Consider the following 13,957-nt stretch of genomic DNA (forward strand, 5'->3'; position numbering starts at 1 on the left):
GCGTCCTCGCCCACCCTCGAGCCACGCACCTGCAACCGCCGCTCGCGGAACATGGGCAATGCCGTGTGATATACCTGTAACATAAATACAAGTATAATGGTCTGGATTTAAAAGAGGGATAAATAATAATAATTATTATAACAGTAAATAATGGTAATTATTTTGGACTAATGATGAAAACTATTCACCTTCTCCGATCTCATTCCACGGCTTCAGCAGTTCATTGCCACATTCGACAAGCCCCTCAAGCCAGTCAGGTTCAAAAGGTTCAAATGGCTCTGAGCACTATGGGACTTGACATCGGAGGTCATCAGTCCCCTAGAACTTAGAACTACTTAAACCTAACTAACCTAAGGACATTACACAACACCCAGTCATCACGAGGCAGAGAAAATCCCTGACCCCGCCCGGAATCGAACCCGGGAACCCAAGCCAGTTAGGCATGTCCAGTTCGTCCTCATCTAAAAAGTTATTACTGTGTTCGGCTCCCTCGCTCTGCGTGGAATTAGGATGATCTAGAAAGAAAATGTATGTTAAGGCTAGATCAATACACTAGGAAGAAGGGTGCATATTAAAAGAACAAGAAGAAAAAAGTATTAATTTTTTAGCGAGTATGATTTTTATTATTATTAGAGATGTACTTACATTCACGACGAGCTCTCTCCTTTTTGAGTTGGCGATCAAGCTCTTCTAACGCTGGGCCGATGTAATCTCGAAAGATGGAATATAATAATATAATGAGTATAATATAAAGTAAAAAATGTTTGTAGAAGAAGTTTGGTGATATAGAAATGAGAGGACGAAGGCAGATATATATAAAAAAATGAAATCTTTATAGAGAGCGAGTATAACAGAAACACACAAAACACACACACACCCACACACCAAGCGAAAAATGGGTCTTTATATAGAGTTATCCAAAACCGATGTATCGCTCGTACACGGAGTTACAGGGTTGAGACATCAAAACATTGAAAAATTATACTTACCAGCTAATGGAACTTGTTCAGGACATGGCTGATTGACGCCACCTGCTCGCTCCTCAGACTCAATAATAAAGTCCGCGAGTTCAGCTATAACAATGAGATATATAATTAATAAGGAGAATATATAAGATATAAAGGAAAAATGATAATTAAAAATTAAAATTATTTACTTACTCGATAATGGCGAACCGTGGAGTATAAGTCTCTTCGCATCAGACTCGTGGGTGGTGTTAATTCACTTCATATTAATAAAACAGATACAGAACACACACACACACACACACACACACACACACACACACACACGAGAACAAACGCACAATGCGGTGGACAACTGAAGCGTGAGAAAGAAGACCAGGGGGTGGCTCCTTATATAAGTGTGATGACGTAGTATCACATGATCTTAGGATGGAAGAATGGCTGCTGAGAATTCTGTGGGGGTGGTGAATGAGTTCACTAGCGGCCCTAGTAGCTGAAAGCTGAATTAGTTAGATGGTTCCTGGACATGGTGGAGGGCTGAGCATTTTATAAGTTATAAAACTATACACAAATAATTCATAGTATCAATGAAGATCTTATTTAGATTAGAGATAGGATGATAGTGAGATCATTATGTGTGTGTGTTAGGATTAATGATTATTATTATTATTATTATTATTATTATTATTATTATTATTTAAAAGTATGTTATATAGGCGTAATTCGAGGTTGATGGTATTAAGAATGGCGTTGAAGGTAATGTTTTTGGAGATGAATATTGTTAGCTATTTTTTTATTGGCGAGGAGTTTATGGTAGGGAGCAAATATATTTTGAATGAATAAAGGGGAAGTTAAGCATTTTGGGACCATATCGAATTTGAGTGAGTTGATAGGTATGCGAGTTGAGAAGTTTCCTAGGAGCGTGCGATGGCTCCCGCATGTGCGCGTGATATTGACTTGTTAATTTTTTTTATTTGAGTTGAGAGCTTCGTGTTAAATTGACTTGCGGAGGTACGTATCTTGACGGGAGCGACGGTTCACGCATATGTGTGTGTTTTCGCGAAGATCCTGGATTAGGTAATCGGGGTATGTGGGGTGAATAATGAGAATCGGGTCATCAGTTAACATAGTGAGAGCGTTCTTTGTCCCACAGAGCTACGTGGTCGATCGCCCGTTGTGACGTCAAGGAAGTTTCCAACTCGGTAGCAAGCATTCCAGTTCGAGCATGTCGGTTCCTGTCTATCGGTGAGAGAATTGCAGAGTTTATGGGGCGAGAGCGTAGTTTGTGCTCCATCATCCCACGTGCTGGTGGCGCCATGGAGTCGCAGGCATATGGCGTGAGGGTGGTATGGACAAAGCAAGCGTGTCTGTTCCTGTCCGTCGATACTGGGAATTTCCGAACTTTATGGACCAATATAGCTTTTAGTGTGTCATGTGATAGAACTTTCCAAACATCTCGGGCGGTTGTGTGAGGTAGGTATCGACAGGTTGGAACCTGTTCAGAAAAAAAAAAGAAATTGGGGTGGAACATGTCCTTTGTACGGCACGCGGTCGACAGGAAACATCATGTCCGGTGTTAAGTGCTCGCGGGCGTGGCTGACCGTTTGTGGCGGGACCCTCAGGCGCAGCTCGCAGTCTACCTGGCGCGCTCGCCGCCTCACGTGACAGGCGTAGGCAGTGTCTCCACGCACTGGCCAGGGGGTGGCGAGGATTTGAACTAATTAAGTTGGAGTGCGGACGTCATGGTGACTGCACTGCGATATCAAAGATGTGTGTGCTGACTGTGTTAGAGAACAAGTGACGACCGTACTGCTTGAAATAAAGTCTTCAGTCCCTTCCCCCCACAAAAATCAAAGGACGTGAATTACATTAATATAAGTGCAGTTCATTATTTGACGCGATTATGATAGGCTACCAGTGAAAAAAAAGATAAGTGATGGAGAAAGCTCGTACATGTGATCAATTATGGTGTTGGGGATTTGAACTTGTGATAGATTTTTGTAATGGATGTAAGGAGAATGGCTTTCTCACTGAGAAAATCGGACATCGTGAATTAATAATAAATGATAATAATACATTGAAGTACAGTTTACGAGGGAATATCGTGTTGGAATTTTCTAGTGGAGGTAGGCCTATAATAATGAATGATAATGAATGTTAATGAATGATAATCAATAATAATAATAAAGACAAGTACGATCTTTGCATGCATTATCCTGTTGGAATTCAAACTTCCCACAATTTTTTCTTGAGGTTAGGTTAGTGGACGTAGCACAATTGGACTATTCTCCCGCCAAAAGCCACCATCTTGGATGACGTCATGTGCGGTTGCCAAGTCTACATGCCGCCATCTTGGATGACGTCATCGCCGCCATCTTGAATAAATTTGGCAACAATCGAACGTGTGCTGATTCGAAGGTTGTCCCCCTACTTCCATAACCCATCGAAACCTCATTCAATTATTAGAAAGCTACTCCAATAGCCGATACATACTTTATTTAAGTCCCCGACTTGTTCTGCCTTCACATCCAAGCTAGTTTCAAGTGTGACTGAAAACTGTGCTTTTGGGAAGCAAAATGAAATGATCGAAAAGGTCTTGGGCTTCAGTAAGTATATATCAACAATGAGAACGGCCTTTTATTAATTGAATGTAGCCGCGCTGGATTTGCCGAGCGGTCTAAGGCGGTGCAATCACGGACTGTGCGGCTGGTCCCGGCGGAAATTCGAGTCCTCCCTCGGGCATGGGTGTGCGTGTTTGTCCTTAGGATAATTTTTTTGAATGGAATGTACAGTTGCGGGTAAACAGCAATTTCCAAACATGGAGAAATTAATAATGGTTCCATAGACTCGTGGCAGCCGATGGATCCCAGCCAACGAGAGCAGCAGTATCGCGGAACAAGAAACTTCAGTGTAAATGGACCATGTGCTTTTCACCATAAAATTCGGACAACTACGTTTCTGCTTCTTGCACGAGGCGTAACACTTTCTTCCCGTAAACAATCAAGATTCAAATGTAATTTCTGAATGAGAAACCCAATGCATATAATCTTTTCTTATGTAGGGAACGTAGATAGCGTTACTCCCACGTGCATTGTGTGGTTACATTGAAATACTAATCATTTACATAATATAGCATGTAGTACACTTCATGCCAATTTGACGATTGTTGCGTGCCGTCTCCACAGCGTCGTAAATCTTTTAGGCAACTGTGTATTAGCTACGAATTGTGTGTACATTGATACCTTGATCCTTGCTTTATTTTCTTCGTGACGAAAAATGCCTCTTACACACAGTAGACGTATCCAGTTGCTAATTTTCTTAGGAATTCCCTTCATTTTGTACAAATACAATAGAGGCACCCGTCCTTAATTTTTGCTTCATCATTAATTTATCAATTCGTTCCAGCTCTCTTAGTGAACCTAAGACACCGTACAAATGTTAAAGGTGCGGTAGCGTTCTCGCTTCCCACGCCCGGGTTCCCGGGTTCGATTCCCGGTGGGGTCAGGGATTTTCTCTGCCTCGTGATGGCTGGGTGTTGTGTGCTGTCCTTAGGTTAGTTAGGTTTAAGTAGTTCTAAGTTCTAGGGGACTTATGACCACAGCAGTTGAGTCCCATAGTGCTCAGAGCCATTTGAACCATTTTTGAACAAATGTTAAAGTAAGGTTTAATTTCGTATCTAAACATTTTCTTCGAATGAAACATGTGTTTCACAGATTTATGACTGTCGCACCAAACTTCTTGACGGTCAGATAATGAAAACTGTGTACAACTTTGGTTTTCAAATCATTTAGCAGGTATTTTTAATAATCAATGACGCAAAGAGGAATAATTAGAAAAACTCATGCCAAAAGGGAACAGTGCTGCGTACACTACCTTGGAGTTGACACAGCGGCATGATGCTAACAAGCTCGCTCCACTAACGAGCTTCCCTAAATCACTCCAGGCAAATGCCGGGATGGTTCCTCTGAAAGGGCACGGCCGCCTTCCTTCCCCATCCTTCCCTAATCCGATGAGACCGATGACCACGCTGTCTGGTCTCCTTCCCCAAAACCAACCAACCTTCGCACTAACGAGCTCGTTATACCAACTCTGAAGCCAGCGATAAAAGGTAATCACATTCAAGTGTATGGTGCCGTAAATATGGTTATCATTTCCAACAGACGACATTATAACATTTCATGTGGTTCATGGTGTGGGTTCCTGGTATCATGTCCTAGTTCATGAACCACGGGCAACGTATGATTGGCCAAGTAAGTGGTCCTGACAGTCGGGATACTAGTTACTTTGGAATAAGGCTTCGCATATCGGACATATTCCGAGTCGTGGCCACCTTTGTGCTCAGACGACAAAGACTACCAAATCAATCGGTTAGTCCCTCAACCATTAGGGGGAAAACTCACTGGGACCCGGGCAAGTAAGGCTAGCAACCTGCTTCCCTGGTATTGTAAATATGATGCTGGCAACAATCAGAGCAAAATGCCTCGGACCTTTGGAGGTGACGGAGTCCCACCTCTAATTGACAAACCAGTGACTCTTAAGATACGACTCGGCAAACGAATGGTAACCAAATGGGGAGCTATTAATATCAATGGGGGCTACTCTGGGAAGAAGGTAGAGCTGGCAGAGGCTGCAAGTAAGATGGGATTAGACGTTTTAGCTGTAAGTGACATTCGGGTAAGGGGTGAGAAAGAAGAGGAAGTGGGGGAATACAAGGTCTACCTGTCAGGAGTCAAAGCAGGAATAGCACAATGGGGTGTAGGGCTTTTCATTAGGAAAGAAATGGAACTCAGTGTAGTTGCAATAAGGTATGTAAACGAACGACTGATGTGGACAGATTTGACATTGTCTAGCAAGAAAACTAGGATTGTGTCAGTATATTCGCATTGTGAAGGGACAGATCAAGATAAGATGGATAGTTTTTATGAGGCACTCAGTGATGTAGTTGTTAGAGTAAAGGACAAGGACAGTGTTCTGCTCATGGGTGATTTTAACGCCAGGATTGGAAATCGAACAGAAGGGTATGAAAAGGTTATGGGTAAATGTGGAGAGGATATGGAGGCCAACAGGAACGGGAAACAGCTCTTGGATTTCTGTGCCAGTATGGGCTTAGTAATCACAAACTCATTTTTTAAACATAAGAACATTCACCGGTATACTTGGGAAGGCAGGGGAACCAGATCTGTCATTGACTATATAATAACAGATCAGGAATTCAGGAAGGCTGTGAGGGACACACGTGTATTCTGGGGATTCTTTGATGACACTGATCACTATTTAATCTGCAGTGAAATTGGTATTGTGAGGCCGAAAGTGCAGGAGGTCAGGTCCATGTGTAGGAGGATAAGAGTGGGGAAACTTCAGGATAAGGAAGTCAGACACAAGTACATAACAGTGATCTCAGAAAGGTACCAGTTAGTTGAATGTAGTCAATTACAGTCACTGGAAAAGGAATGGACAAGGTACAGGGACACAGTACTAGAAGTGGCCAAAGAATGTCTTGGAACAGTAGTGTGTAAACGTAGGATGAAGCAAACTGCTTGGTGGAATGACACAGTCAAGGCAGCCTGTAAAAGGAAAAAGAAGGCATATCAAAAATGGCTACATACTAGAACTCAGGAAGACAGAGAAAGTTATGTTGAAGAAAGAAACAAAGCCAAACAGATAATTACAGCATCCAAAAAGAAATCTTGGGAAGACTTTGGAAACAGGTTGGAGACCTTGGGTCAAGCTGCTGGAAAACCATTCTGGAGTGTAATTAGCAGTCTTCGAAAGGGAGGTAGGAAGGAAATGACAAGTATTTTGGACAGGTCAGGAAAACTGCTGGTGTATCCTGTTGATGCCTTGGGCAGATGGAGGGAATATTTTGAAGAGTTGCTCAATGTAGGTGAAAATACGATCAGTAATGTTTCAGATTTCGATATACAATGGGGCAGGAATTATGATGGAAATAGGATCACATTTGAGGAAGTGGCGAAAATGGTCAGTAGATTGCAGTGCAATAAAGCGGCCGGGGTGGGTGAAATTAAGTCGGAACTCATCAAAGCCGGCCGCGGTGGTCTAGCGGTTCTGGCGCTGCAGTCCGGAACCGCGGGACTGCTACGGTCGCAGGTTCGAATCCTGCCTCGGGCGTGGGTGTGTGTGATGTCCTTAGGTTAGTTAGGTTTAAGTAGTTCTAAGTTCTAGGGGACTTATAACCTAAGATGTTGAGTCCCATAGTGCTCAGAGCCATTTGAACCATTCTTGAACTCATCAAATACAGTGGAATGTCAGGTCTTAAATGGCAACACAGGATTATTGAAATGGCGTGGGAGTCGGGACAGGTTCCATCAGACTGGACTAAAGCAGTAATCACACCAATCTTTATACATGGAAACAGAAAAGATTGTAACTACTACAGAGGTATATCTTTGATCAGCGTTGTGGGTAAAATCTTCTCAGGCATTGTTGAAAGGAAAGAGCGAGTGTTAGTTGAGGACAAATTGGATGAAAATCAGTGTGGGTTTAGGCCTCTTAGAGGTTGTCAGGTCCAGATCTTTAGCTTACGGCAAATAATGGAGAAGTGTTACGAGTGGAACAGGGAATTGTATCTATGTTTTATAGACCTAGAAAAGGCATATGACCGGGTTCCTAGGAGGAAGTTATTGTCTGTTCTACGTGATTATGGAATAGGAGGCAAACTTTTGCAAGCAATTGAAGGTCTTTACATAGATAGTCAGGCAGCAGTTAGAGTTGATGGTAAATTTAGTTCATAGTTCAGAGTAGTTTCAGGGGTAAGACAAGGCTGCAACCTGTCTCCACTGTTGTTCATATTATTTATGGATCATATGTTGAAAACAATAGACTGGCTGGGTGAGATTAAGATAGGTGAACACAAAATAAGCAGTCTCGCATATGCGGATGACTTAGTTGTGATGGCAGATTCTATTGAATGTTTGCAAAGTAATATTTCAGAGCTAGATCAGGAATGTAAGGACTATGGTATGAAGATTAGCATCTCCAAAACAAAAGTAATGTCAGTGGGAAAGATATAAACGGATTGAGTGCCAAATAGGAGGAACAAAGTTAGAACAGATGGACGGTTTCAAGTACTTAGGATGCATATTCTCACAGGATGGCAACATAGTGAAAGAACTGGAAGCGAGGTGTAGCAAAGCTAATGCAGTGAGCACTCAGCTACGATCTACTCTCTTTTGCAAGAAGGAAATCAGTACCAAGACTAAGTTATCTGTGCACCGTTCAATCTTTCGACCAACTTTGTTGTATGGGAGCGAAAGCTGGGTGGATTCAGGTTGCCTTATCAATAAGGTTGAGGTTACGGATATGAAAGTAGCTAGGATAATTGCAGGTACTAGTAGATGGGAACAATGGCAGGAGGGTGTCCAAAATGAGGAAATCAAAGAAAAACTGGGAATGAACACTCTAGATGTAGCAGTCAGGGCGAACAGGCTTAGATGGTGGGGTCATGTTACACGCATGGGAGAAGCATGGTTACCCAAGAGACTCATGGGTTCAGCAACAGAGGGTAGGAGGAGTCGGGGTAGACCAAGGAGAAGGTACCTGGATTCGGTTAGGAACGATTTTGAAGTAATAGGCTTAACATCAGAAGAGGCACCAATGTTAGCACTGAATAGGGGATCATGGAGGAATTTTATAAGGGGGACTATGCTCCAGACTGAACGCTGAAAGGCATAATCAGTCTTAAATGATGATGATGATGATGATGAAGTGTAAGAAACGTTTAACGTAATAAGCTGGTACAGTCTATTCTTGTGTGATCCCCATAGTTAAACTATTTACAAAAGTTGTACAAAATGAGTTCTCTCATGAAAACAAAGTGATATCATACAACTGTCGATACAACATAAGTGCACAGGAGAACAAATAGTTACCTCCAGTGTTCATCGAACTAATACCGTGTAACACTGCCTCTAGCCTTGATAATTAAGCTTTTACAATTATGCCATAACCAACTGAAGCAACCCATTCATGAACAGATTTCGTAGAGCTACCATACTGCGCGAACGTTAACTGATACGTTTCACACGCTGTTGTAGACAGTCCCAGAAATTTCTGTAGGATTAAGGTCGAAAGATGTAGCAGTCCAATCATGATGCGATAGGACGCCTGAGTGCTTGTCCAGTCATGAACGTAAGCTTGCAGCCTTCTGAACAGGGCTGTTGTCATATCGGAAGACTTGAGTAACCACGGCATACTTATCATAGAGACGTACAAGAAAGGGCATCAGTTTGTCACAAAGAATGTTTGTATCAGCATCCTTCTTCATGTTCACGGTGGTCTGAATGAGTGAGTCCAAGTCATCGAACGACAAATAATTCTCAAACACCAAAAATTAACGGTTTCCTTTGCTATGGTCGCTCTGAAACTAGATAAAGTGCACGTGCACTCATTGACAGGAGGAACTGCTGTAAGATTTGAAGCAGATTGTCGTTAACAAAGCGTGACACTCGTCTAGGCACTGTCGGTTAGGATCTTTGCACGACTACTGTTCTTACGCTGTGTTACATGTCTACAGCTGGTATCCAACTCCTTGTAGAACCGTAGGACAGTATGCATTGAAACACCAACAAAAAATGTCATTCTTGACGTTGTCATGGGTGCGGCCAAATACGGTAGCTCCTTTGTACTATTCTGCCTTTCTGCGCTGATAACATATAACAGATTGGCGCGTATCCGTCACTTCACTGTCATTTCTCGCGGCAGCCGTGGAGCCATACTACGGTCTTGTATCACATACATGCCAACTACAGCCCTGCAAAGCGACCAGAAGGTGACTAATATTTAATCGACGCGCCTATTTTGCTCTTCTATTTGCGACGAAGACGGCTACACATATTTGCTACATTCTCATAATTTATAAACGAGTACAGTTATCAGAGAAGATTAGTTAAGTAAAGCAGTAGTAATTGGGTGGCATCTGCAGAACGAGGTCTCGTGCAAAAATTGGTACCTCACGACAGCACCACGAGTAAAGACGGTCCCTGACAGACGCAGCGACGAATCTGAGATGTCGGCGCAGACACGCCCAAAATTTTTTCCTTACGCCGCGGCGGCTATACAGTTAATTATGCCCGAACGCACTATCGCTCTCCCCCAGTTTATCTGTAATAAACAACCATTTGTAATCATCACTAACGATTATAGTATCGTCGTGGTGCAGATCGAGGCTGCATGCTAATAGAACAGTTTTTCAGAACTTTATATCCAGTTAAAGATTATTGTCCACAGATGTGAAACTATAAATCTGCAGTGACGAAGTGCTAAATCCTATAAGCGTCAGCGACAGTACCAAATACGTCATCTTTGTGGATTCTAATTGTTTACAAAGTATTTACCATATTCAAGTTTTAGTAAATCACTAATATTTTGTGTGCGTGTTGTAGTATCTGCTCGACCTCTTCTAAAGCAATCTAGTTGCTACAGCACACCACAGTAACTACACACCCTATCCTTTTTCATTATTTCTTCTTGTAGTTTTTAAAGAATATTCATTTACAGAGTATAATGTGTTGTCGAGAAAAAAATGTTTATGTAAACGTGATATATTTACTTGTTACACATTCTACATCTCCTGATAGATGATGGAAAATTTATGTTGCAGGACACTATACCAGGTTTTCAGCTGATTTAAGTTCATATAGGATTAACAAAGACACGGTCTTAGGAAAATTACAATGTTTGAAGGAGTTACTTCCAGTAAATGTCGTAATGGAATACATATTACGCAGTGCTAAGTCTCCGGTTACACTCTTTTTTTTTTTTTTTTAAAGATATTAAATATTTTCTGTTAGAGTGCTTAACATTCGGAGAATGCTGTCCTCACTGGAAGGCGAATTGCTTTCCATCGTGTAGGGAATATGGTGAATATTTCAGACATGTTATTTACCTGAATTTGGTGTGACATATTATTAACGCAGTAGTCCATATCGATGGTTTAGATAAAAATTCATTGATTCTTGTTCTGTGGTCAGTATCATTCTTTCCCTGTTGGTCCATTTATAAACATTTTGCCACATTGTGTGAACTATGCTGTTGTTTACAGCATTTTCATAAAAAAACTCCCTTAATTTTTTATAGACTCAAATGAAACGTCCGTTTCCTAACCATGACAAACGACCTCAGCTTGTAACGGTACCGACCACCTCAAAACGGCAGTCTATGCTAACGCTATACCTTTGCGAGGAATTTTTGAAAGTTGTGACCGTCAGGTAACCTAATGGAAACCGAACAATCCAACTGGGATTCGTTTCTGAAACACTCCAGCTGAGTAAAAACAACAGTAAATTGGTGGACCAGGAATAGACCGCTCTCCCAGTATAAAAGTCAGTTGTAACGTTAAATATTAAAACCGGTCGCCAGCCTAATTAGGCATTCTTGTGTCAAGCAAAATGATAAAGCAGAAAGCGGTGCTAAGGTTAACCTAACGTTCCTTGACACACACACAAAACTCTCTCCTTGTGGGCAGGGCACTACGAATGTAGTGTGTGGACATGAAGTTGGGAATGTGGGTCTCACGGGGAGCGTGCAAGCGATAAAGCCCTGCAGTCGCACTATCCTCTGTGCCCTCGGTGGCTCAGATAGATTGAAAAAAAAAATTAAAAAAAGATGTATAGAGCGTCTGCCATGTAAGCAGGAGACCCCGTTTTCGAGTCGCGGTCGGGGCACACATTTTCAACTGTCCCTGTTGATGTATATCAACACCTGTTGATAGCTTAGGGTCTTGATTTAATTAGCCATTTCATTCTAGGAGAGCTGCATGGTCACCGATGGTATCCGATGTTTCGGACATGTCAGAAATGAGTGATACCTTCTTCATATTGTAACAAATAGTTTTAACTTCCTACACACAGTAATTGTGCAGCTGAATTTCTGGTAGCACTTTGAAACTCTCTGATGATTTCCTCCGCAGATTTCATACAATTTTGGCAGTCACAGTACTTTCCGCCTGCTTCTACACTGGTGCGTCCGCAACTTGCAACACTTAGTGGTCAGTTTCGCACATAGTGATGTCCAAATACTGTTGATCATGTGATACACTTTCTGGGTATGCTTTTTCTACAAACTGTTTGTGAATTAAACAGTAGCATAAGCTGACCACATTACAAGTAACATAAACTGGATCTTTTAGTGACGTAATCCTTGTAATACCTCATCAGGGGATTTGTCTATTGACTTCGAAGCTGTGAAATGCTTCTGCTGACTAGATTGTGATTTCCTTAGTATATCACTACTACTGTCTGCGTGAGGCATCCCCATAGGCGATCCTCCTACGCGTGTGCAGTCGTAACCCCCTAATTCGTACACAATTCAAGCCAATACTGGAGAATAGTTGCTCAGCGGTAGTATTTGACAGCAAGGGTAATACAGACCAAAGTTAAAAATGTCCGAATTTACCACAGTATCTTACGCTAAATTCCAAACTTATCCTAAGCGTGTCGCGGAATGATCACAATCTTGTCCTTGACTTACGGAAATCAGTTGCAATACACATAATATAACATTTCTAAGTACATCTTTCACTACACACTCAGCTCAGTTTTTCTGATTTTCCAGCGATGACATCTTCCTTAGACTGTTCCTCCAAGCTTTTAGAACCTGTCGTTTTGAAAAGTAACATTTAGTATAATTGAATTCAGGAGTATGTAGTTTACGTTTTTTGTTGCCTGAAATCGCCACTCAGTCAGTACATAAATTAGAGCTTATCGATCACTTCAATTTATACATTTCAGTATTCAAATTCTACTGCAACAGTTTCACAAGCATTTACAGCTTGAGCTGCAAAGTGATGGTTGGTTTGTTGATTCGGGGGGAGGGGACCGAACAGCGAGGTCATCAGTCCCATCGGATTAGGGAAGGATGCGGAAAGAAGTCAGCCGTGCCCTTTCAAAGGAACCACCCCTGCATTTGCCTAAAGTGATTTAGTGAAATCACGGAAAACCTAAATCAAGATGGCTGGACGCGGGTTTGAACCGAATACGAGTTCAGAGTGCTAACCACTGCGCCACGTAGCTAGCTGCAAAGTAATGCATTAACAATTACGCTGATGCAGACGTTATTACTACGCACCGTGCTGAGCGTTGTGTCATCACGTAATCCGATTGCCTGCCCTGAATCCCCTTGTTTTGGCTCTGCTGCCAGAATATGCGGCAACTTACCTCAGTCTAGCACCCTGGCAATTGTGACATCTTTTGTCTTGTTTCCATCCCCCATTCTTCTGTATGAATTCCTCACTGTACGGGCTCAATAAGTGGAGGAATCTGTTGACAGCTATGTGGATATTTTTGGATTATGCATCCCAGGCTATTAGTGATATTTCGTGTAATGCAAATTAATTGTTTCGCTACCTGTAAAGGATGGAGATCATTTACTGGTGAATCATGACTGATTTCAAAGCATTTTTGCAGCCCAAAAGTTATACTACGTCGTAGTGTCAACTAAATGTTGCACACTGGCAGTCTAAGATACCACTATCACATTGCTGTGTAAAACTTAAGGACGAGATAGAACTGTGACAGCACGTTGCCAGAGGTCTCTCAGTACTGTACAGAAAACTTGAAGTCACAGGGCTTGAGGCCAGCATAACTATAGCACCAAATCAGGCTGAGCCCTAAACACGACGCAGTTACAGAAACGGGGAAAGACAGTCTGTGTCAATCAACGAGCACTACGGTGGACTGTGGTGGTTGCCGTCATTACAAAATGGTTCAAATGGCTCTGAGCACTATGGGACTTAACTTTTGAGGTCATCAGTCCCCTAGAACTTAGAACTAACTAACCTAAGGGTATCACAAACACCCATGCCCGAGGCAGGATTCGAACCTGCGACCGTAGCGGTCGCGCGGTTCCAGACTGTGGTGCCTAGAACCGCTCGGCCACTACGGCCGGCCCGTCATTACAACATGGCCCGCAGACAACATCTGAATGACTATACACCGTGAAAAATCATCGGAAACCTGAAAGAAGGACGATTGTAG

The sequence above is a fragment of the Schistocerca cancellata genome, chromosome 4, assembly GCF_023864275.1.
Source record: "Schistocerca cancellata isolate TAMUIC-IGC-003103 chromosome 4, iqSchCanc2.1, whole genome shotgun sequence".
NCBI classification, from domain to species: Eukaryota; Metazoa; Arthropoda; class Insecta; order Orthoptera; family Acrididae; genus Schistocerca; species Schistocerca cancellata.